The 27,009-nt window shown below is 34.8% G+C and overlaps 1 protein-coding gene across 5 annotated transcripts in view; it reads left to right on the top strand.

Annotated features, from left to right (window-relative positions):
- The window catches only part of Ncoa2 (nuclear receptor coactivator 2), a 375,936-nt gene that overhangs the window by 103,948 nt on the left and 244,979 nt on the right, over positions 1 to 27,009 (top strand). For all 5 annotated transcript variants that reach the window (XM_023722410.1, XM_023722409.1, XM_004637535.2 and 2 more), the window contains exon 2: positions 21,412 to 21,468. The gene's annotated coding sequence lies outside the window, so the exon portion shown is untranslated. The remainder of the gene's footprint in view (positions 1 to 21,411; positions 21,469 to 27,009) is intronic.

The raw sequence follows: 27,009 nt of genomic DNA, 5'->3' as shown, positions 1-27,009 counted from the left end.
CTGGAGTCCCTTTTTTTTGACTGATATATTTACATGTAATTGCTGAAATTGATAAATTAGGTCAGTTATAATTTAGGTTACTATTTTGTTGTCACTTTTACTATTTTGATGTTCATTGTACACAGAATGTGTTAACATACTCTTATCACATAGCTCTCAGTCTTTTGAAGAGAAAATGACAAGGACAGGTATTTTTTGTGACTATTTTAGAAAACATATGTCATTTCTTCTTTGCTATAGTTATTACAAAGCCAGGTAGATATATTATTACTTAACAAACACTTGCTGCATACCTTGTATAGTAGTGCTGTGCTAGATGAGAGTGATTTGTAAGACTAATGTACAGTGGGCAGTGCTTTTCACATGTAGTCCAATTTAGGAGATTGAAGTGGGAGGATCTCTTGATACCAGAAGTTCATCATCGCTTGAGCTAATCTGGGCACATAGCAAGGATGCCTATATGAATGAGTAAATAAATAATAAGCAAAGGCAGGGGAAAAGAACAACAAAATGTAGCCTTTGTCCAAGAGACAATGAACTTACTGGTTTATGGCTTTGTTCTCCACAGCATGAAATCAAGCATTTTCCTATGTTTAACAGTGTTTGTCAAAATAATTTTCTCTGTGTATTAGTGAAGGGAGTTCTGTGCAATTTGAATAGAGAAATGCTGCAAATAGAAAAGCAAATAATTTTAGAACCCTGAGAATAATATTATGAAAGGTTAAATTGTCTTTGCTTTAATAAAAGAAGTAGTTAAAATTATTTTAGTCACTGAAATAGTGTGTTTGTTTAAACTGCAGCACACCTAGACAGAAATAAATCTTGTTAAAACAACAGCTTTCTATGGACCTCACTTGTGCCCGTTCTGGGTTCCAGAATCTTGCCTGCAGTAACTAGAAAAGGTCTACTAAGCTTGCTTGTAGTGGTATCTTTTAAGAGGTTCTTTAACCTGATACTTTGTGAAGAAAAAAATAAAGAGGATTAGTTATGTATTTCTTGAGTTTATAGTCTGAAATGACAACCCAAACATTTTATTGTATGCTATAGTTAACTAAAGCAAGTTTTATGCTATAGACTACACATGAGCTTTTGTGGGATTTTGAATCAGTCTTCTTTTTCCTCTCATAGAGGGACTCAGACCGAGGTTTTTCTGAGATGCGTCTGTATTTTGATTTGACTTGAATTGTCTATTATATTCATGAAAAGCTAGCTATTCTTGGGAAAAAAAATGTTTAAAGGTATATAGGGAGACACTGATACATTTCTACATTCTTCAAAGGCAGGACTTTGATAATTTTTACAGCATTGCAGAAGACCCCTGATTTATAATGGTTGAACCTAGAAATTGTTTTATAGTAGTGTAAAAGTGACATGCATTTAGTAGAAACCATACTTTGAGTTTCGACCTTTACCTGGGCTAAATGGTATGTGGTAAATCTTTTTCATGTTACACCAAGCTGGTCAGAGAGCTGTAGCTCCACTCAGCCCTGTCGCCATGGGGGGAAAAACTGGGGTTCTGCAGTGTAGCACATTACTAAATGATAAGATTCAACAGATTAAATTATTAAATAAATTTTCAACTTACATTTTTAGTTTACACCAAGGTTTGGACATCACGCCATTGTGAATTGAGCTAGTGATCTAGCTACTGTAAATATTCTTTGCATAAATGAATGAATAGGCTTTTCTTTAGCTGTGTATATAATCTTTCTTGTGTTTGATGTCATTCTGGTTTCCACCTACTGTTCCTAAGATACTTCTTTTTTCTTTAAAAGTTCTTATTTTTGTATACAAACAGCCATTTTTATCCTGACTTTGTATTTGCTTCAAACAACAATTTATTGTTATTATCATATCTTATTCTGTGAGTCCGAATAAGGCATACATAGATGGCTTGTCTTTGTGCCATGATGCTTGATATCTTGTCATCAGTAACACCAAGCTTATGGTTTATTCTAGTATATCTAGGAAAGTATGTATCTACTTGTAAAAGCAAAACTATTTACTTGGTTACTATGGTTACCTTCTCCTGTCTTCATGTTGATCTTACCTGCATATCTTCATGGGGCCTAACTGTCTGAGTGCTTTTAGTCCTAGATGGGATTAGAAGACAGAGAATTGATGCTCAAAGTGATTAGGTTTTCACATCTGTGTATCTACATCTGTGTGTGTGTGTGTGTGTGTATGTGTATGTGTGTGTATACACTATGTCATGATGAGTAGCTTTAGGGCATTCATATTTGGAGATAATCATTTCATAGCAGAAATTTCTCCAGAATCTGCAGAAATGACATAGGAACATAAAATTTTGCATTTATAAAAGTCATGAAAACAAAAATGAGTACTTACTACTATCACCACTTCAGGAAATAAATGGACAGTTAATACCACAAAACAGTAAGCTCATAATCTAATAATAAAAATAGACCCTTAAATTCTAATTAAAGATTTAGCTTTGTAGAAAAAAGCATTCCATAGGAACTTTTTTTAAAGACATATTCTTGCTATGAAGTTTGGGCTGATCTTAGGCTCATTTTTTAGCCCAGCCTGACTGAACTCATGTTGATCCTTCTACCTCAGCCTCCCAGATTCTGGGGTTATAGGCATGGATAGAAACTTGGTTCTTTAGCTACACTTCAGAGTCACATTTTGGGAGCCACTTGTCTGGCTTTAATTACATTTGTCAGTGAAGCTTTTGATAAATGAAAATCCACACTTTATAGCCATATTTATTATGTAAGTCATGGAGAAAATTAACTTGAGTAATAGCTTCTATGAAAAGGATCGGTGTAGTATGCTGTTGGAGTCCCTTTCAGTGAAGACTTTACTTTTATTAGAAGCTATTAAAAAAAAAACAGATTTACAAACTATACATAAAACTACCAAGTCAAGATTTAAATTAACAGTATCATGTGATATTGTCTGGCACTAACAAAGTTGCTAAGTCGTTATCTATAATATGCTGAGCTCAAGTTATATTGAATTCAGTATGTACTACTTTTACCTTGTGTGTTTCAACTCCCCCCCTAGTTTTCTTTAGTTAACCTTATAAGAAATTTTGTCCCTTAGAACTTGATATCAAAGAAAATAAAATACCAATACCAGTCTCTAACAGAATTGAAAGCAGAAATGTAAGTACTAAAATTAAATGGCAGGCATTTAGTAATTTTAGATCTGCATTAGAATGAAAATACAAAACTCTGAAGTTGTGAAAGCGTTTTATGGACATGTTATGTGCATTCTTTGTGCCTGGGACTTCCAGTTTGAGACAAAAACATAGCCACAATAGGTTGTTTTCCTAGCTCTTTTCCCCCTTAGATTTCAGAATTGTTTTATTTTCTTTTTTTGTCCTTTCCTCTGATTCGGTGTCCCACCAGACTGGCAGACTGGCCGGGAACTCTCTGTGTGCCCAGGATAGCCTCAAACTCGAGATCCTCCTGTCTTAGCCTCCTGAGAGCTGGGATTAAAGGTTTAAGCTACCACACCTGGCTGTTTTCTTTTTTAAGAATGTTACTAATGTCAGCTAAGTTTTTCTTCTCATCACGGCCTCTTACATTTTTTTTCTCCACAATTCTGTCTTCCATCCAGCAATATACTATTACTTCTTCCTTTTTTCTTTTTTGCTTATATGGGGGCAAGTCAATAATCAAATAATCTTGTTAGTAAAATATTTGGGGATAATTCATTGCAGCTTGTTTATGTAAAGACTAGGTGTTAGAAAACATCTTGATATCACATTGTTCTCTTGAGGGAAATGAGTTGGGAAGATGGAATGCAGAGCTGGAATGATCGTGAAGCATCCAAGGGAGCGCAGAGGCGGGGAAGTTAGACCTGGATTCAACTGGCAGCAGTTCTTGCTTTAACTTGAGCAAATCATTTTACTTCTCTGACTTAGTTTCTTCATGTACAAAATGGAATTAGTTCCACTCAGGATCCAGGGCTTACAGTAAGCAAGTACAAACTCCCAGACAATTTTTATCCCTTTCTCAAATTCTATTTTTTATTTAATATTATTTTATTTTGAAAAGCAAAAATAAAAACAACAACAAAAATCTGAAAAAAAAATGGAATTAGTACGTACCAATCTGTGGAAATACTAGAAGTATTAAAATATGCATGTTCAATTTGTAGCAGAATAACTGGATTCTGTTCCTTTATAAAATGCAGCTGCTTCCTTTTTATGATTGAGTAGTAGTCATATGTGTATATATACCGCACTTTATGTATTCATCAGACCAGTTCATCTCAAATCTTGGCAATTGTGAATAGCTGAAGTGTAGCTACCTCTTTGATACTCTGATTTCCTTTCCTTTGGATGTAGGTCCAGAATTTGTGGCAATGTGGATGAGCCTAGAGGAGATTATGGTATGGAAAATAAATTAGGCACAGAAAGACAAAGACTGTATTTGTCACTTACATATGGAAGTTAAAAACTTGATTTCACAGAAGTAACATGTAGATAGTGTCACCAGAAGCTGAAAGCAGTAGAAGGAAGAGCTGAATGGAAGGGAAAGGGCTAGCTAACAGAGTTAGAGGGCCATTTGAATAGGAAAGATAAAGTCTAATTTTTGATAGCACAATAAAATAAATATGATTCACAACAACTAATTATAATTGTTTCAAAATACTAGTAGAAAAGATTTTGTTCCCAACAGAAAAAAAAAAATGTTTGAGGGTAATGGACATGTTGTCTGCCTGGATCTGATCATTGTACACTATATGTATTTTTTAAAATTTCGCACTATATCCAATATGTATGTACAGTTATTTTGTGTCAACTTAAAGTTTGAAATACAGTAAGGAAAAAATAGCTCTTTTGTGATTTTCTATGCTTAGGAAGTTGGATGAATCATCTCCAGATCTTTCCAGTGTTATTTATGTTTTGTATTACTAGATATTTTGTCTGTTGATTCTTGATTCACAGTTCGATTCCTTCTCACTTTATTTGTTCCTGGGTTCATAGAAACTCCCCTGACCAAAATGACTGGGAGAGCACTGTTGTCAGTAAGTGTAGTTCAGCTTAAGCACCCTAATCTGAAATGCTCTAGAATCTGTTTGAGTGTCAGTATAATACCCCAAGTGGAAAACTTCACACTTGTGTTTGTGGATGGATCAAAACACAAGATACACTGAATGTAATTTATAAAATTACCTTAAGTCTCTTTTTATAAGATACATGTGAAAAAGATAGATATGTTACCTAAAGGCATTTTGTGTTTAGACTTGGGTCTCACCTCCAAGGTATCTCGTTAGATATATGCATATATTTCAAAAATGTGAAAAAAATTCAAAGTACTTCTAGATCCAAGCATTTCTGAAAAGGGGATATCAAACCTATATTTTTGAGTCTAAATTTCTCATCTATGAAACTAAATGATTAAAATAAACTATTTCTGAGGGTTTTTGAAATCTTACCCTTTTTTTTTTTTCCCAGAATTGTACTATTGCTAGAGGGTCCAAACTTCCACGTTATTCTTGATGTTTTTGATAGAACCTGTGCACTTAGTGAAACAAAAAACATCTTAAATTTTTAACAAGATACAAAACTCTATGTAGGTCCACACTGTGAAACAAATTTATAATGAAGTCTCTTTTTTGATAATATTTCTTCTGAATAACACTTGGACCATGGTGCGACTCACTGAAATTATAACAAGAGATGACGAAAATTTGGCTGGGTGCTACTCCAAGCATAAACTTGCTGTTGTTCAGCACAGTGAGTTGCAAAAGCTTTTGTCTTAGTAGTTTTGGTACTGGCTTTTAAAGTACCATATTCTTTGTAGGACACTGTAAAATACTTAATTCCATCATACGTAATCATAATTTTAGTCAAATAACATGTAATAAAAATTACAGCCATAAAAACCTATTATATACACATAGCTATTTCCAACTTTAAGAAAAATAACTATTCATTTCATGCTTGCTGTTTTTGGTGAATTTGTGCTGTCTTGCAAAAGATAAGAGAAGAAAAAATATAGAGACTGTAATAGATATCTAAAAAGAAGTGCTCACATCACTAATCACCAGGGAAATGTAAATCAAAACCACAATGAGATATCATCCTACCCTAGTTACAATGGCTGTAATCAGCAAGAAAAATATAACATTGCTAGTGAAGATGCGGACAAAAAGGGACTCTTGCACATTCTTGGTAGAAATGTAAATTAGTACAACCATTATGGAAAACAGTATGAGTTTCTGCAAAAAACTAAAAATAAAACTACCATATGATCCAGCTATTCTACTACTGGGCATATAGCCAGAGGAAATAGGGCATTTTGTTCCCGTTTTGACTGCAGTACCATTCACAGTAGACAAGGAATCAACTGAAGTGTCCATTAGTGGATGAATGGGCTTTTAAAAATATAATATATACAAAAAGAGGAATACTAATCAACTTCAAAAGAGAATGAAATCTCATCATGTGTGGCAACATAGATGAAACAAGAGGGCATTATGTTAAGTAAAGTGAGGCAAGACAACATATGAGTGCTACATGTTCTCATGTAGAAGCCAAAAGAAGTTGATTTTATAAAAGAGAGAATAGTGGCAACTAGAGGATAGAAGAATCGGGCAGGGGTACCAAAATATAAATAGATAAGAATAATTAATTCTTCTGCTCTGCTGCATAGTAGGGGAACTGTAGCTTGTAGCTTTATTATATTTTTTGTATTAAGAATTACACAAGAGGAATGTGACAGTTGCCAAGAAAAGAAATCAAAAAATATAAGGCCTAGTCAGATGGACATCAGTTTGACAGCCAGGTCTACCCCCAACTTCTTTTGACATCAGATTGTGTTATCTGTTCTGATAGTTTTAAGTATTACATAACATTTTCCCTTTAAAGGAGACATCTTTCCCTCTTTCCCAGCTATGAACTTTATGTGAATCTTCAGGCCAGGCACCCAGTAATGCCCCAGAATCTGGACTTACAGCTCCCAAGTACAGCAGCAGGTTGTCACCTTACTGAGAAATTGGTTGAAACTTTGCCGTGACTCTTACGGACCTGCCAGGAGGGAAAGATAAATTTTAGTGTAAGATCGTGATAGTGACCATTTGGATATACTGTATCCAAACCCTTATTTCCTCGTCATTTGTCAGAACATTAGCCTTCTCCAGCTTCATTTATATCTTTCTCTGCTAAAACTGTTCTTATAAAGGGAATAGTAGTGCCTAGTTGCCAAAAGAGTAGAGAGGTTAATTCTCAGGGACACCAAATCAATCTGTAGACTACACCCTCCTTGAAACTACCTGCTCCTGGATTTTGTAATATCTTCTTCTACTGGTCTTTCACCTTTTAGATGATTTCTTTCAAAGTCTTTCACCTGTTTCTTGTTTTACAGTATTCGAGTTCTTCAGGTCCTGTGCTAGGCTCCCAACTCTCCTTTGTATCTTTTGCCTAAGTGATCTTAACCCTGTCTATTGAGTTAAACAATATTTTTAGGTTAGACTTCAAATTTAGTATTGTTAGTTCTCTTTTGAGTCTAGTACATTGAACTTACAGATATGAAGTTAACTTTTGCCCCTATCTGCAGGCAAGAATCCCATGCTTTGCTTAGTATTTTTTTCTTTAGTAGCTTTATTGTGTTAGACATGAATGATTCTGAATGGTTTCCTGTGCTAGACATGAAAAGATCTGTGACTGTGATAGATATATTATTTTCCATTATATCAAGACATATAAATTGTGGATGTGGACTGAACTGTATCTGAAGAGTTTTCAGCTCGTATGTGTGTTTTTCTATATGTTTTAATGTTTTATGAATATATACTTAGTGCAGATGATATAACTATAGCTACTTGTTTAAATTAGGATTAATTGTATTTTCTGAAGCATTTAATTCAAATTAAAATAAAATCTTAATGTTAACTTTAAATTAATTTTGAATGCCACTTGGAATAAATTGAAAATTTTTCTAGAAAATGTGAACTTGTCTGCAGTACATAATAACCTATTTAAATTTTTTTCCTGTGGTCTAGTGGTCTACCTTTAGCACTGTTAACCTATTGATTGGGAAGAATTTATTTATATCTAGCACAAAATCTTTATTTTTCCTTACTTACAAGTGATATTTTTTATTCTTTGAAGTATAAAGGAATAAACCCAGGGCCTTGCACCTGTAGCAAAGTGCTATACCACTTGGGCTACCTCCCTAGCCTTATGTTATTATTGTCATTTGCAATGAAACCTTGTATTTTACCATTAATTAATTAATTTTTGTAGTTCAGACTGTTCTTGAACTCAGTATGTATCCTACAGTGGCCTCAAACTCAAAACCGTCATCCTGCCTCAGCCTCCTAAGAGCTGTGCTGGGATTACAAGTATGTGCCATAATGCCTGGTGATTGTAGGATATATTTTCATTGTATGAATAATTATGTAATCTATATATAATATAATATCTGGTTAAATGATTTGAAGTGGTCCTCATAGTTGAATCTTGAAAGTGACTTGTGTTTTGAGGCTATATGACTTGAAATATGCTGAGCTAAAGGTGTATTTGTATATTTAATTGATAGTTTTTGTGTTTTTAACAAAACAGAAAATTAGTAATCACACATTATAGGTGTAAGTTGTAGATATATATTTATATGTGCTTGAATTAAAGAATCCTTTGTTAGCTTTTCCTTGCATACCCTATGTTTTCTCTGTTTCAGCTAACCCGTCTCTGTCTGGCTTGATGATGGGAGTGGTGGTGCTGGCTAAAATAACAAGGTGGACAATCGTAGTCCTGAGTTAGAATATGAAGTAAAGTATTTGAAGTGCTTCCTGTTGGTTAGCCAGCAATTTCCAGCACCATATACCATATTTGTAATTGTCCACCATTTGCATTTAGATATAAAATGTACCCTAAAAACCTCCCATATTCAGAGGCAGGACTTTGTGAAAGTGTTGGATTGTAGGAGCACTATCCTCATTATTCTAATTAGGAGGTGGCATCTGAATGGGAGAGGTAAATCACTGGATGTGACCTGGAAGGGTGTGTTCTCATTTCCAACTCTTCCTTCTTTCTCTGCTTCCTGGCCACCATGAATTGAGCAGCTTTTTTCTTTCATGTCCTTTCACCATGCCATTCCTGCCTTGGGACAGCATAAGTCTAAGTAAACTTTATACTGTATAGTCAGGTGTTTTGTTCAAGCAGTGAGAAAGCTACAAATAACATCTACCAAAAATGGAGTTGGTTGTTTGAGATTGAAAAAACATATTTTTTAAATTCATGTATCAATTCTACTTTGTTGGGAACAACTTCCTTTGCTTGGTAGCAACTTTCACAAAATTGTGTGGCTACCTGTGGGCTAAGAAAAATAACTATCTCCATGATCCATTCAGTGTTACAAGATATAGGGAATATGCTTTTGCTATTCCTGGCAGAACTATACCAAAAACTATTGAGAAGACAGTTTCTAAGTGATTGCATTTCTGCCATATTTTGATCAAATTAGCAAAAATAAAATAAAAAATAACATCATCAAAACTGTGGCCTTCCAAAACTACTTAGTGGATAAGAGCTGTCATGGCCTCTGCAGTTGGGCTGGCTTGGTATGAATCTGGCTTTGGCTAATGTGTGGCTTTAGGTGAGGAACTTGCCTTCCCAGGAGTGTGTTGGGCCGTGTGGAGGCGCAGCGGTGCTATGTCAGGGTGCCGTGAAGGCTGAACTAGGTGCACATGTGAGAAAGGCCCTTCTGCTCAGTGCTCTCATAGATTAAGACTACAGTAGCTGTCCATGCTGACCTTGTGTTAAGAAACCAAAAAGTGTGAGGTTGACTGAGATACATGTGACTTCCTTGATTTGTTAAAGATAACATTCCATTTATTAAACATAACAGTCACTAAGAAGCTTTTGGGTTTTTTTAAGAACACTGATTTGAGTCTTGGTGTATTTTTGAATTAATATTATTTCTATTCAGTGATATTGAATATGTATGAATTATTTAGCAAAACAATTCCAGTAAATTCTGTACCGTGACCTTTGCTAAAAAAAAAAAAAAAAAAAAAAAAAAGAAAAAGAAAAACAGAAAATGAAAGGTCCAGAGCTCGATCTCTCTCAGTGGAATAAGCGCTTCCCTGGCAAGCACAAAGGACTGAGTTCAATCCCCGGTTTCACCAAAAAAAAAAAAAAAAAAAAAAAAAAAGAAACCAAAAAGTATACACCTGTTCTTTTTCTTGTACTTATCAATTAAAATGTTTTGTTTTGTTTTGTCAGAACTGGGGATTGAACTCAGGCCCTTGCACTTGCCAGGCAAGCGCTTATTCTAGCGAGCTATCTCCCAGGCCCCTTAAAATGTTTTTTAGCCAGTATTGCAGACGTCACTTTATTTCCTTCCCAACTTACTTTGCTTCCTCTGCATCTGTTAATAATCATTCATTTAAAAATAAATAGAATAAAATGACATGTTATACATTTAATGTTAACACATTCAGCCCTGATCACTCAGCCCTAATCAACCAATACGATTTATTTTTCGTGATCCAAAGCACTTAACTGTACTCATCCTGCTGCTTGGCACTCTTATATGGCTCTTGCTCGTGAGTTTGAGGCTAGACCCACCTTTATACCTTTAGGTACATCTGCTCACAGATAGTCTGAGCCATCACAGAGGAAGAACAGGGACTCAGGTAAATTTTTAAAAATTATTGTATTTTTTAGCATTTAAAAATGTTTTGTTATTTTACATACTATAAAAAGCACTCATTTATGTGTACAAAAAGAGTTTTGTTCAGTTGTATGCATTTTGTCTCTCTTTATCTTTAGAGTAATCTAGTTTTGGAATACGTAAGTATTCCAGAACTAGAGGGGATGGGAGGGGAGGGAAGGGGAGGAGTAATAAAGCTGCTTATGAAAAACAATCAACAACTATCAATGCAGAAAAAGTATTTTACAAAATAGAAAATAATAAAACACAGAAATAAAAAGCAGCCCCTAACCTGCAGCTTCTCCAAGGCAAATCCAGGGTACATTGAAGTGGGGAAAAAAATCAAAAGCCACTCAGTTGAACTTTTTGACATGGTAGCAATGGATGTAACAAAATAGATGAATGAGTGTCTAGAAAAAGACAAATCAGAAATAACTACTCAGATGACTAAAGAGATGATGACCATAATGAAAGATATGGTTAATTTAAAGAATCTGGAGCTGGGGAGATGGCTCAGTAGACTTCCCTGGCAAGTGCGAGGGCCTGAGTTCAATCCCCAGTTCCGCAAAAAAAAAAAAAAAAAAAAAAAAAAAAAAAAAAATTAATGAATCTGAAGTAGATGCAGACTTCAAAAAAAATAAACATAGAGTAGCTTAAGAGAATGATAGAAACTATGAATGTCCAACATAGCAAAGAACTGAATTCTATAAAACAGATTCAAACACCTATCTAAGAGATTAAAAATTCTATTCAAAATATATGTACAAGAATCAGAATGAAAGTAGACTATCAGATCTGGAAAACAGGTTTGCTGTTAGTCCTCATGATGAAAGACTTCTTAAAAATAGCATGATACCATGAAAAATCATTCCAACAGCTGCTAGAAAATGCAAAGATGAATAACATAAGATTAATTGGCTTTTTCTTTGTTTTTTTGGCGGAACCGGGAATTGAACTCAAGCCCTTAGTGCTTGCCAGGGAAGCACTTATTCCACTGAGCCATCTCCCCAGCCATAAGATTAATTGGAATCAATGAAAGATCAGAAAATAACACAAGAACGTGAAAAAAAAAACAAACAAACAAACAAAAAAAAACACCATGTTCACAGAAGTAATAGCAGAAAACTTCCCAACCATTGAAAAAGAATTTGAGATACAAATAGAGGCATATAGAACTCCCATTACTCATGATCAGAAAAAAACTATACCAAGAAATATAATAGTCAAGAACCAGAAAGACAACATAGGAACAGAATATTAAAAGCTGTTAGAGAAAAGAAACAAATCACCTACAAAGGAAAAGTACATCAGAATAGCATTAAACTTTTTAATGCAGACACTTAAGTCCAGGAGAGCTTGGAGTGAGTGAAATATTTCAAGACCTAAAGGAAAATGATCTCCAATACAGATTGATGCAAATTGTCTTTCAAAATTGATGGAGAAATAGTTCCATTCTAAAGAATACCTGAAGGAATTCATAACCACTAAACCAGCACTTCAAACAGTTCTAAAGAAAAAGACAAGAAAAGAATGTCATGATACCCAATAAAATGAATCCACCAGGCCAGGCAAGCAGTTAAATAGAAGGCAAAGAAAAGGAACCAACAATAGGAAAATAACATGACAAGAATGAGCCAATAAAAAACATCAATATGAAATGCTTCCATTTCACCAATCAAAAGAAATAGCAGGATGGATCAAGAAACAAGATTCAACCGTACACTACATACAAAAAGCATATTTAACTCAATAATTTGTAGACTTAAGGTTAAGGTATGTGAAACAGTACTCTATACAACAGGAAACTGGAATAAAGCAGGCATAGCTATGCTATTTGTGTACAAAGTAAATTTCAAGCCAAGACCAATCAGAAGACAATGGAGGTTACTATCTATTTGTCAAGGAAATGATTTAATCCAAGAAAAAGAGAAAAATAATGAAATACATGCACATCAAATATCAGCATACCCGACTATATAAAATACATTGATAGATTTTAAAAATCACTTAAGCGCATATAATTGTAATGAGGACCTCAAATGCCTCACTGTACCAAATTAGAGAGGTCAACTAGACACACTTCTAGAAAAAGAAGAGCAAGTTAAAGCACATACAGGGAACGAAACAGTAAAAGATCTAAGTAGAAATTAATATAATTGAGTCTAAGAAAACAATACCAAGTATTAGTGAATTAAAGAGTTGTTTCTTTGAAAGGTTAAATAAAATAGAACTTTAACCAGGCTAATCCAAAGAAGGAAGGACTCTAAATTCATGCACTTAGGAATAAAGAGGGTGAGATCATAACAGATCCTACAGAAATCCAGAAAATCATTAAGTACTTAAAAAACCTATACTGTAATAAGATGGGAAATGCAGAAGAAATGAACAGATTCCTAGATAAATTTGAGTTTGCCAAAGCTGAATCAAGAAGATATAAAAATCCTAGAGTTAGGAAGATAGCTCGGCAGTCTAAGTGCCTGCCTGGCAAGCACAAGGACCCAGATTTGATTCCTGGTACTGCATGTGATGCCGGCCCAGAAACTTTGGGCATGTTGTGCCAGCCACTGAAACCAGATGTAGTAGCTCACGCTTGTAATCCCAGCACTGGGGAGGCTGAGACAGGAGAATTACAGCAACTCCAAGCTGCATAGCAAGCAAGATCTTGTACCAAATAAATAATTTTTAAAAAATTGAAAGGTATAAAAATCCTAAATATACCAATAGCAGTCAGTGAAATTGAAGTAATTGAAAAAACAACCAACAAAGGAAAGCCTCGGTCCTGATGGATGTAGTGCTGAATTCTACAAAAAATTTATTAGAGCTATAATGCCAGTATTCCTCCATCTCTTCAGTGAAATTGAAAGGAAAGCAGTACACTGAAACTCATTCCTGGAAGTAAACATTAATTACCTTGATACCAAAACCAGAAGAATCTAACCAGAAAAGAGAATTACAGGCCAGTCTTCTTAATGAACATAGACACAAAAATCCTTAATAGGATACTGGGAAACAGAGTGGAGCAAATCATTTAGAAGATTATACACCATGACTGAGTAGGATTCATCCCAGGGATGCAGAAATGGTTCAGCATACACAAATCAGTAAATGTAATACACCATATCAGCAGAACCAAGGACAAACACCACCTACCTGATCATTTCAATAGATGCATGAAAGGCATTTTGACAGAGTCCCAACACCCATGATAAAAACCCTACGGAAAATTAGTCATCTAAATCTAATAAACGCCATCTATGACAAACCAATAGCCAAAACCATACTGAATGGTCAAAAACTGAAAGCTTTTGCTCTAAACTCAGGAACAAGATAAAGATGTCCACTGTCCAATTTTTTTTTTTTTTTTGATGTATTTAATACAGGATCAACATGGTCTCACTACACAGATTGGACTTATAGTGATCCTCCTGTTTTCGGTCTCTCAAGTGCTGGGATTGCAGGTGCACCCCACCATGCCCAATCTCAATTGGCATCTCAGCATGCACCAGGGGTGGGACCAATACGGCACACCAGGGATCAAATCCCAGTCCCTGTGTCTGCCTAAGCAGGCACTTTAATGCGTTGAGCTATCTGGCTGGCCCTCAAAGATTTGTCATTACTTTTATTCAATACAGTGCTGGAAATATTAGCCAGAGCAACTGCAGAAGAAAAAGACATGAATATATCTAGGGAAGGAAGAAGTGAACATTTGCTGATGACATGATACTCTAGAACCTCCAACGAAAGACTCCTAGAATTAATAAGTGTATTTGGCATTGTAACAAGATATGAAGTTTAACATTCAGAAAACAAAAGCATTCCTATACAGAAGTAACAAACTAATTGAGGGAGAAATCATTTAACACTTCTCACAGTAACATCAAGAAAAGTGAAATACTTAGGCATCAATCTAACAAAGGAAAAAAGATCTGTACATCAAAAACTACAGTATTAGCTAGGTCTTATGGTTAACACCTGTAATCCCAACACTCAGGAGACAGGTCAGGAGGATTGCTGTGGGTTCAAGGCTAGCCTCAGCTACATAGTGAGTTAAAGGCCATCCTAAACTATGCAGCAAGACCCTGTCTCAAAACAAGAACAAACCTCAGTAATATGAAAAAGAAGCTTGATTGAGCATCTTGGGAAATGGTAAGATAGCATCTGTTTATGGATAGGCAGAACTGATATAGTGAAAATGCTTCAAAAACTTACACAGATTTAATGTAATCTTCATCAAAATACCAAGAACATTCCTCACCGAACTAGAAAAAACAATCTTAAAATTCATTTGCAAACAAAAACAGAGTTCCAAAAGTAATTCTGGGCAACAAAGGCAAGGTAGGGGAATCACAATCCCTGATTTGAAATTATACTGCAAAGAAAGCTATAATGATAACAGCCTGCTACTGGCAAAAACAAAAAAACCAGATACCAGGATCAGTGAAACAAATTAGAAAGATGCAGAAGCAACTCCAAACATACTTAGCCACCTTATCTTTGATAAAAGGACCAAACACTGTCACTGCACGCAAGATAGCCTCTCATAAAGGGTGCTGGGAAAACTGGCTTTCTCCATGCTCAAGATTAAAACTAAACTTATTTATCCTTGCTAAAACTGAACTAAACTAAAATCTAAATGGATCAAAGATCTCTGTAAGGTTTTGTGGAGAGAGACTGACAGAGGTGAAAAAAGAAAACCTTTATTGCTGATACAACCCTTGGTAATTCACTGTTATGATTTAGTTATTACAGTGCCCCCCAAAAGCCTCTATTTTGCAAGGCCTGGTCACCACCCTGTGGTACAATGATCAGAAAAGATGGTGTAATCTTCGAGATGGACCTTAGTGGAAGGAAGCTGGGTCAATTAAATATTATGCTTTTGAAAGCGATACTGGGATCCTGACCCCTTCCTCTGCCCTGCTTCTGCTGCCATGAGGTGGAAACCTGTGCTACCTGCAGTCCTCACTGTGATGTCCTGCCTTCTACAGGTCAAACAGAGACACAGCCAAGTGATCATAGAATGAAATGCAAACTGAAAGCCAAAATAAATTTTTAAAAATCAGTTTTATTGGCTCACTTTGAATACACATATAGAACAATCACATTCATCACAGGAAATTTGTATCTCCACCTAATACAGCTTTTCTCTCCTGTTTTCTTTATCCCCATGGCCTCAACAGCATCTGTTACTGGTTGACTTCTTGATGACTGCTGCTCTTGCTGGAGATGGAATCTCCGTGTTGTTGTAATTTGCGTTTCTTGAAATATCCGTAATGATGAACATTCTCTCATATGTTAAGTTGCTGTTTGTGCTTCTTCCTTCAAGAAGTGAACACTCATTTCAGATGCTCATTTGTGGATTGGGTTTTGAAATTTGAGGTGTCTCTTTAATCAAGTTTGTTGTTGTTTGAGACAAGGTCTTATTTAATGTAATTCAGGCTGGCCTTGAATGTAGATGATCCTCTCGCCTTAGCTTCCCAAGGGCTGGAAGGCATGCTCCACCACACCTGGCTCTTGAGTTTATTGTATATTCTAGATATTGGTCTTTAGTTTGAGGAGTTACTGGTAAATATTTTTTCCCTTCTGTGGGTTTTCTCTTCAGTCTAGTGGTGGTTTCTTTCCTTTTTAATTTTTTTAAAGGAATTTAACAATGGTTGTTATACTGTATATTGTTGTCTTCAAATCAGTTGTTCAGATTATCAGATATAAGCCTGCAAAACTGGTCAAAAGTTATAAAAAATTAAAAAGGAGAAAAAAATTTAAACATTAACTGCTCCTTTCAACAAACCAGCAGAAAGTAGCAGTGCAATTATCCAAGCTACCCTACACATACAGTTGTGCACGAAGCTTTTTAGTACCATGTGATACCAGTTGTTGATACTTTGTAATACTTCCTGTATGACTGGGGTTTTGTTCATAAAGTCATTGTATATGTCAAAGTCTTCAAGAGTTTTACCTATTTTATCTTCCAGCAGAATTTTTTTTTTTTTTTTTTTTTTTAAAGCAGGGTCTCACTGGGCAGTTCAGGCTCGCCTTGAGCTCACTCTGTAGCCCAGGCTGGTCTCAAACTCGCAATGATCCTCCTGCCTCTGCCTCCCCAATGCTGGCATTACAGGTTTGTGCCATCACGCCCCACTTTTTTGTTGTTGTTGTTTTAATATTTAGATTGATGGGTTTCTGTACGTATAGAACTCTGCCAAGGTCATCATGGTGATGATCCAACATGGTGCTGGGCTCCAAAATAATATGCCCCTCCAAGACTAACTGCCATTTCCTTTTTGTGCAACAACAGTTCTCTCTCAACATGAAGCTTTGCCTGCCCATATAAACTGCACCCCTAGTCCAACCCACTAAGGACCCTTTCCCCAGCTTCCTCCTTAAGGGTCCTTATAATCTCCAGCAGCTCAATTATCTCTAGCAGTACAATTATCTAATCTATCAAAGAGACACCTCAAATTTCAAAACCCAATCCACAAATGAGCATCTGAAATGAGTGTTCACTTCTTGAAGGAAGAAGCACAAACAGCAACTTAACATATGAGAGAATGTTCATCATTATGGATATTTCAAGAAACGCAAATTACAACAACACGGAGATTCCATCTCCAGCAAGAGCAGCAGTCATCAAGAAGTCAACCAGTAACAGATGCTGTTGAGGCCATGGGGATAAAGAAAACAGGAGAGAAAAGCTGTATTAGGTGGAGATACAAATTTCTTGTGATGAATGTGATTGTTCTATATGTGTATTCAAAGTGAGCCAATAAAACTGATTTTTAAAAATTTATTTTGGCTTTCAGTTTGCATTTCATTCTATGATCAGTTGGCTGTGTCTCTGTTTGACCTGTAGAAGGCAGGACATCACAGTGAGGACTGCAGGTAGCACAGGTTTCCACCTCATGGCAGCAGAAGCAGGGCAGAGGAAGGGGTCAGGATCCCAGTATCGCTTTCAAAAGCATAATATTTAATTGACCCAGCTTCCTTCCACTAAGGTCCATCTCGAAGATTACACCATCTTTTCTGATCATTGTACCACAGGGTGGTGACCAGGCCTTGCAAAATAGAGGCTTTTGGGGGGCACTGTAATAACTAAATCATAACAGTGAATTACCAGGGTTTTTTTTACTTTGAGTGATGGGTTCATTATATGTTCTAGACACATCATTTATCAGATAATTACTCTCTTTAGATGTATGTCCTTTGATAGGTGATAATTCTACAAATATTTTCTTCTAATCTTTAGTTTTTGTTTTTATTTTTAAGATGTCTTTGAAGAACAGAAATAATGAATTTCAATGAATTTGAATTTATCATTTTTTTCTTTTATGGTCTATACTTTAGTTGTCATATATAGAATATTTTTGCTGTGTCCAAATGGGTGATTATCCATGGTTTTACACTATAAAAGTCCCTGGAAGAGACAGTTTCCTGGCAAACTGCCATCTCAGGCCCCCCCTCCTGTCCCTCTCTTAGACAGGAGCTTTCTTTCCCTCAATAAATATATTCTGCTCATTAAAAAAAATGGGTGATTATGTTTTTCATATGCTTTCTTCATTGGGTTTCAAAGTTTTGTTGTTATTTTGGTGATGGTGCTGGATATTGAACCAACATAGGGCCATGTGCCTGTTGGGCATGTGCTGTGCCATGGAGTAGCCTCTCCCACCCTACTCTAGCCTAAGTTTTAATTATTTAGATCCTTGAGCCAATCTTTTTCAAGTTAATCCTTGTACGTGATGCAAGGTACAGATTAAATTCTTTTCTCTATTTCATATGTCTAGCCAGTCTTCTGTACCATCTATTAGAAAGGCTGTCCTCATTGATTTTACCCTGACACATTTTGTTTAATGTGAACTGGCATAGTTGTGTGGCTATGTTTTGTCCCATTGTTCATCCTATGCCAATACCCTATTCCTTTGTTTCCTGTTAAGTTATAGTAAGTTTTGAAATAGGTAATGTAAGTCTTTCATCTTTGATATTGTTTTAAAGTAACCTAACTCAGAAATGTTTTGACAGTCTCTACAGCTTACATCTCTCTAGAGAGTAAAAGGGCAGACAAAGCTATGAGGACATTCCAGGGGAAAAAAACCAAAAAACCAAACCCTTCTATTTGTGGTAAGGTGGGCTATTTTTCTGTATTTTGTTAACTGTTCAAGCCAGCAGTATGTAGGATCACAATTATAATGCCTGTGGTATAGCAGGTGCTTTATATAATTATCTCCTGTTGCTGGGGATATAACTCAGTGGCATAAGTACTTTCCTGGCAAGCGCAAGGTCCCAAGTTAGATCCCTGGTTCTAAAAAATATTTAAAAAATGAATAAATAAATACAAATGCAAAAAATAGATCATTATTCTTATGAAAAAAATTTTTAAATTTTCTCAGATGTTAGAGGGCATTATTTTTATTTCATAGTTGAGTCCATGTACCTACCCTTATTCTAATAATAATAGTGGCCCATACCAGTAATCTTTATATAGCACAGAATTTAAAATGTGGTTTGTCTGAGGATGCTGAACGCTACTTTCTTTCAGTAGTTTTGTGCCTTCTAACACTGACCTTTTGCTTTGTTGAAAGGAACATATCTTTTTGCCCATACATGGAAATGGTAGTAGTGGTAGTTCAGAAAGATGTGCAGTCTCCCACTCTGTCCTTGCAAGGTGCCTCACTTTACTTCTGTCACTCTGCCAAGTCTAGGACTGTCTTATCCTCTCCTTCCCTTGAAGCTCATCCTAAAGGAGTGTCGTGAACTGTCAGAGCTGATAGACAAGTAACAGGATGATGGTGATGGTGATGATTTTTATGTATTTGGTACAGGGTCTCACTCTGCAGCTAGGACTCATAGTGATCCTCCTGTTTTCAACCTTCCCAGCACTGGAAATACAGGAGTATACCACCAGTCCAGGTCTTGGTGCTCGGCTCAGTGCACCCCAGGGGTGGGGCGGACACAGCATCCCTGCTCTTGCCTAGCAGGTGCTTAGTCTGCTTCCCTGCCTAGGATACTTATTTATTAGAGTTCTTATTACTTGCACTGCTGACTAAATGGCTACTATTTCAAGTAACAGAAGACAGTTTGTAATTCTGTGTTTCTATTTTAGTAGTTCCTCTTGTTTAAAGCTTACATTAAGGATGTTAAACATTGGATGCTTGGAAATAATCTGTATCTTTGGTACATCTTTAATATAAGGATTGACACATTGCTTCGTGTTGTATTTGCATATTAATAATTCTTACTAAGTAATAGAGCAAGTAATCCTTTAGCATCGTCATCCCTGCTAATATCACAAGTTTTAGCTCATGAGTGTTGCTTGTGTTATGTTCTTGGACAAATTAGTTCTTGGTGTGGAATTATAATTGGTTTACATTAGGGCAGCATAATGAATATGTATACCCAGCAGTGCTAGAAAGAATGGATGGTTCCTCTTACATGATGGTTTATTGCACACTGACAGCCACTTGAGCAGAATATAGTTCTTTCACTTACTGTGGTAACTTCCTATTTGCATACCAGTTTCCCTTTTTTATGAATTATGTCTAATACCCTATATCTATTTTATTATGTGTGATGATTTCAAGACTGGTTTTGTTCTGCTAAAAATTAAAACCCAGTTTTTATCTATTTTTCTCCTCTTTTGGCCACTTAGATTTCAAAATCAGATGTTTCCAGTGTTCTGGAAATAGTAAATTGCGTATCAAATTAACTTTTCATATTAGGTTTTGTTTGTTCTAAGAAATAAAGGCTCTTAAGAGAATTAACACTATGTTAAGTTTGAAAATGAATCCAAATTATAAGTTATTACTGATTGATGTTCTCTGAAATAAAAGAACCTCTTACAGATCAGTTGTAAAAATATTCCTTGAAGTAAATCTAGTATTTATTGCTATTTTTTGAAGTCACATTTTCAATACCACTAGTAATAGCAACCACTCAGTTATTCTTATATCTATAAAATAAATGAGCATAGTAAACAGTATAGATAGAATGCCATAAAAATGTATTTCTTCATATTTTGTTATCGTCCATCTTGGAAACAAACTTCTAGAATGGTACAAGGACCAGAGAAAGAGTTGCAGTCTTGAGCTCTTTGTTCTGGGGTATAGACCTCGAAACTGACTTTAGTGGTCTTCATTTTTTTAAATATTCATTTCTTCCTTTCTTATAAAATTTAATATTTCCTTTTGCTCTACAAAATTACTATTGTCATAATGTTTTTACTTATACTTTTTTGATAACTAGTCAGTTTGTACTTTTAAAAATAGTTACTGTGTAGATTTTTATTATAGTAATTTCAAGCTTTTCAGTTCCATATAACTAAACTACAAATCATGGCAAATAATATTCTTATGTGAGTTTTGTTTATTTATTCAGCAAAGCTTTACTGCTTGTTACTTTGTGTTGGGTCCTGTGTGGGCTCTAGCACTATAGGAAGGAAATGAGTATCATATCTAAGGCCTTTTCTGCTTTTACGCAGCTTTCAGTCTTTCAGGGAGAGTTAGTATAAATGGACAAGCAGTTGAGATGCAATGATGGGAACCCAAAGTGTGGAGAAACCTCATAATTCATAGTAAAATCTTGCTCTGCAGTTTTTACACTGTCTTGTATAAATACAAGAAATACAGCAAGTCTGCATCTTGATTTACAATGAAATTTGACAGTCTGTTATTAACGAATATTTTTATTCTGATGCCAATTAACTAGTATTTGTATATTGATATAAAATCACATCAGCTCTAACAAATGCAGATTTTACTCATGTTTGTTTATCTGTTTGTTTATATTGTAGATTTCTCTTGAATTTGGCTACAAATTTATAAATCTTCTGCCCTGTATACAGGCACAGGTAAGTTAAAGTCTGAAACTTTTATATTGGAATATGTTGATTTTTTAAAAGAAAATTCAACTGTCTTTAAATTACCCTTTTTATTTATCATTATTATTGTTACTAATTTTTGTATCAAGGATCTAATCAGGACCTTACACTTGCCAGGCAGGTGCTTATGCTGCTGAGCTATCTCCTTGGCCCTAAATAATCCTTTTCATAGTTATAAAAACAATAGGTGAAATGAATGAATTAAAATAAAATATTCTATCTTTGCGTATGCTTTTGTTTCATTATTCAAGTACTTTATAAATATGTTGGAAATAACATCTAAAGTACAATGATGGAATCTGTTTATTGATATTTAATGTATATTTGGGAAGAATTTAAGTACATCATTAGGTAAGTTCATTATAATCTGTTAAACCTGCTCTGCCAAAATATTTGCACTTATTTTCATATGTAAAATAATTGAGCATAGTAGTTTTCATTTGTTACCAAACTAGCATAATAGAGTAAAAGAGAAAAGTTACTATAGATTTTGGCAGCAAATCTCAGACTAACAGAGATAGATACTTGAAAATATAATGAATCAACCCTTCTTGTCCAACCAGTCTGGGTAGTTTCTCAGTCATTCCTTATAACACAATCTAGATTTGTTTTCATCATAATATTTATTAGCACTTTATATATACTTAATTATTTATTTATAGTTTCTCCACCTACAATGTAAACCTCACTAACTTTGGGACCATTTTTGTCTTGTTCGCAATAGTATCCCTGATCTTTAGGGTAGTCCCTGCTGTATAGTGAAGACTGAATGAATGAATGTTGAAGTAATTATTAGATAATAAATATCAAGAATATATTTATATTCAGTTTTTGAAATCTCTAAATCCTTATGCTTATTTCTAGATGTGAAGTTAATTTATACCATGTATTTTATGCTCTTAAATGTTAATGAAAAATAATTATTGGATATTTTATGTATTCAGACATGGTAGGATTCAAAGGGTAACTCTTGGAATTTCGCATTTATTTTATTACTGCTATAGGAATGTTCTTGGGATCCAGTAAAGAAAATTTTGAAGGTATAACAACTGCTTACATCCTTACTGGATCATACTAGCATATTGGATATGTTTTTGTGTTAGCTATGCAGAAAGCAAAGAAGATTTGCAATCTGTCTACTTAACTGTATTTTATATAAATTAGTTTTCTGTTTCTAAATTCAAGAACTTTTGAAGGTCATTTTCCTGGCTTATACATTTATTTTGAGACACAATTTTATTAGCTGGCTACTCATTTCCCTGTGTGTGTGGCCCTTTTCTTTAATTGTTCCAGGATATTAATCACTGTGAGATCTTGTCTGTTTTGTTTTTTAATCTGTCTTACCTTCTTCAGGCATTCAGCTCTTGTGCTATCATGATTTTTCATTTATAGAAAAGAACTAAATATGATTTTGGTTTTTTTTTTAAAGTAAACTTTTAGGGATTATACAGCCATTTCTATTTTGTATCTCTTAGAAGTGCAAATTGAAAAGATTCCACTAATGATAGTAATAAGAACAACTATTATTTATTATTCTCTTATTGTGTGCCAGGCATTGTATAAGTGCTTTTTCAGTTATCTCTAGACTAGCAGATAAGGAAATTGAAGCTCTGAAAGGTTAAGTGACTTTTCCAAGGTCATATTAAATAAGTGGCAGTTTGCCATTCTGAAGACCTTGAGCTTAACCACTGAGCTCCATTTTCTTCCTAAATAGCCCCACTGACAGGCATAATTGTGATAGTAAGTGTAATATGTTAAAATCATACTCATATTTGAAGACTTTAAAATTAATTTAATAATCAAACATTATATTATTAGCTAGTCTTAACTTTTAACCCCTAACTTTTATTTCAAACTGTGAAATATGATGACTTATTTGAAATTTGATGGCTACTTCAACGATACAAGATTCCATTCTGGAACTTTCATCTGAAACTTACTTTTAGGGGGCCAGAAGCGTGAGGGGATAGTCATTTGTATTTTTTTCATTATAAACATCAAATATTATGAGTCAGTACTCTTTATCTTTTACAGTATTAGAAATTTATTATTATTTTGAAATAATAGAAGTAGAAGAACTTTTGGAGAAGAGAAATGGGGACTAGGAAAAGCTCCTGAGAGACAGGTGTCCCAAATGAATGGGTTGCTCAGAAATTTTAGGTTACAGGTAGATCCATGGTGTATTGGATAAATCCCATTTCTTGCAGCAGACAGGTTTTTGAAATATGGTTGCTATAAAATTACTTAGCATTCTGAGATATATTATTTTACTCTATCTCTGGGAAATTTTTGAAATTTAAGGAATGAAGGACTGTAAAGAAGTTCAACAGAATCATTTCAAATATAAGCTTATATTTCATTCATTTTCAAGGCCAAGGAGGACATATTATATATTGTGGGTTTTAAATGTACAATATTATGGACAAAGTGCTCTTAAAGACAATTTCATTGAGTATACTTTTTTATGCAAAACATGATGAATTATATTTCCTTAGACTTACTGAAGAGTTGTGTCTATGAATGCAAGTGCAAATTCCAGATCTGAATATACGGAAATGGGAATTTTGCAGTGTGATTTTTAAAAAAGCAAAATCTGTTTTACTGAGTGAGCTGTATTTAATCTACAATTAAATCCATATTTCCATTCCAGTCTCACATTTTAAGCATTTTTAAAATTAGCCAATAGAATTTACTTGGCACTGATAATCAAAACAAGAACCAAGTATTAGGTAAATTTGCTTGATCCTATAGTCTTGAAATGTAATTTTCCCTGCATTATGTAAAGTGAATTTATATAAACTTTTGGTCTATTTATATGTATATTTTCTTTGTGCTTAAGAGATTTGGGGTGGAAAGACAAGGTGAAGGTGGCAGGTAAAAAATTATTCATGTATCTAGTACAGCTCAATTCTTCAATACTAACATGGAGAAAATATTTCCTCTAGAATAAGGTATAGTATATTTCATAAGGTACAAATACACTGTTACGTACTATTGAAAGCATGTTTCAAATGAGTATCTGTTGGACTTTGAATCCCCTCTTTGGTCATAGATGTATGATGTCAGATACTTAATTTTAACTGAGAGATGTAAAGATTCAGGTGAAGATGAGCATTTGTTGTAAGGTATAGTTATAGGGCTGTGAGCACTGTCTAATCTAGAAACTTAAATTTTTTGATAGTTCACAAAAAGCCACGTGTCATTTACTGCTCAGTGTAAAGTTAGACATCTCGTTTCATAGGGTAGGCTCCATACTTACATGTAGAATGGGCCGCTGAAGTCAGGGCAACATAGGTTCACTGTTAAGTTGAAATTTACTTCTGATGGCTATAACCCAAAACCTTCATGTGGAAACTCTCTGATGGGCTAGTTTTGAAAACATTTTACCATTTTTTTCGCACACATTAATATGAACAGATTCACTTAGTTTTCCCAATCAGAATCATCCATACTACAATCTTCCTGTGTTTTCATTATTTTTCCCTTAGCTAATCCCTTGATCAACCATCCCTCCTTCTTCTAACCCGCCTTCCTTTCAGAGATACCTTTCATTCGTTTTGTGCCATCCTAAATGTTACAGGAAATATAAAGATCACCAAAAATTACTAGACAGGAAAAGGAGTATCAGTACAAATTTAAAATGTCCTTGTTGATACTTTCATATTGAGTTTTGGCCTTTCTGTGTGGGATGGTGTACTGGGGACCAAGTGCTAAGTGTGTATTCTATACTAGAATTACCCTTAGTAACTCTTGTGTTTATGCCTTACTTTCTAAAATATATATTTACTCCCATTCAGAGTTCCATTAATCTAGCCATCGGAGCAGAAGATAAGGCAGTAGTAACAACAAAATGTTGTCTGTCGTGAGTGTGTTATTATGTAGAATTAGCAGAGCTTTCAAAGTGTGCTTTTGGGAAGACACACAGCTTTTAAGGTAGATGTGTTATATGTGATGAGCTTGAGCCGGAGTCTAGGCTGGCTTCAACAGCATGGTGGCTTTATTACTTACATGCAGACAGATAAGCAAAATGGTAGTAATAGACATACTGCATTGCTGAAAATATAGCAGAAATATGAGAGAATACAGAGTTTTCTAGTGAATTTAAGCTCTGGAATATAAAAACTTAGAGATGTTCTTTATGCCTATTTTTAAAATATATTTTAATTTTTTAAATGTTTTTTCATCATATTCTGTAGGGACTTAAAGTTCAACATATCAATACTTGATGAAAAATACCTGTTCCATGTTATGCCTAAGATGTTTGATATTCAGACAGATAGTGAGGTTAAGCTTAACTGCCTAGGTGGTATGGTAATAACAATAAGCTCGTCTTCTGGAGGGTTAACAACGTAAGTTTGCAGACCAAAATTAGAGAAAAAGGAGGGCCACAAGGAAAGCCAACATTTTGGCCCTAGCCTTCCAGCGTCAATTAAGACTCAGGACATATGAGAACTTGTACTGTAACGTCACGTAACTCAGTAGTGTCCCAAATTTTCTGATCAAGGAGATTATGGGGCCAAAGAGGAAAATGATCGATGATGTAGAGTGTGCCTAAAGAGAGTCACATGGAGAGAAAACATTCTCTCAGGCTTTCACAGAGAGCACATTGGCCAAGCAATGGCCATGACTCATCCACATGGCTGCCAATGACAAAGGATCTACAGTCTGAGGTACAGGATCTCAGGATAAATCCTGAGGGGATTTCACTGACCTTATCAGATCCAAAGGCTACAACTCTTGTTGCGTAGGTCTTGCTTTATCTTGGTCTTAACCATCCAGCAGAAAAGTATAAAAACGAAGTATAAGAAGTAAAGCCATGCTGTTATGTTGAGCTGTAGGGGACTCAGGTCAACAATTTCTGACACTGCCAGTCAAGAGGAAGACCCAGTACTATTATGGACTACTGGACTCTTTTGGAATATTTTGCTGAGTTAACACACCTATAATATTCAAACGACAGAACTAAAAAAGGGGATAGAGATGATTGTCCATTTTGTATCTGTGTATTCAAAATGGTTAGGATAGATATATAGTTACATTCTCTTAATGAATAGAGGGATTTGTTGTAATAGTGTTTGTAAATAGGATATCATGTCTGTATCTTGTACAGCAAATAACCACTAGGAAGAGAGTATGCAATGTGTTAATTATTGAAACTGTCATACCAATTTGATTTGAAACTGTCTCATTGCTTCTTGTCTCTCAATAAAATTACGGAAAAAACCTTAGAGATAATAATTTTAAAACTAGTTTTTAATAAAATGCATAAGAATATTGTTGGAGTTAGAAAATTGATTTTCACTTTAGAGCTACTTTAAAAAGTAAGAGCAACCTTTATTTTACTTGATATTTTATAAGTTTGACATGTGTTAGCATAGCTTATATGCTCTGGAAAATAATTTAAAATGAAAGCGTGATCTGTATATCTTTGTATGTATCTTTTAAGTTAGTGTATCTTAGAGGAAGTAGCAGTCATGTCCTTGTCTTCTGAAGAAATTAACAGTGGGCCAT

The sequence above is a fragment of the Octodon degus genome, unplaced genomic scaffold, assembly GCF_000260255.1.
Source record: "Octodon degus isolate 3935 unplaced genomic scaffold, OctDeg1.0 scaffold00091, whole genome shotgun sequence".
Lineage (NCBI taxonomy): Eukaryota > Metazoa > Chordata > Mammalia > Rodentia > Octodontidae > Octodon > Octodon degus.
The sequence above is the reverse complement of the archived record's forward strand: the minus strand, read 5'-3'. Positions and strand labels throughout refer to the sequence as shown.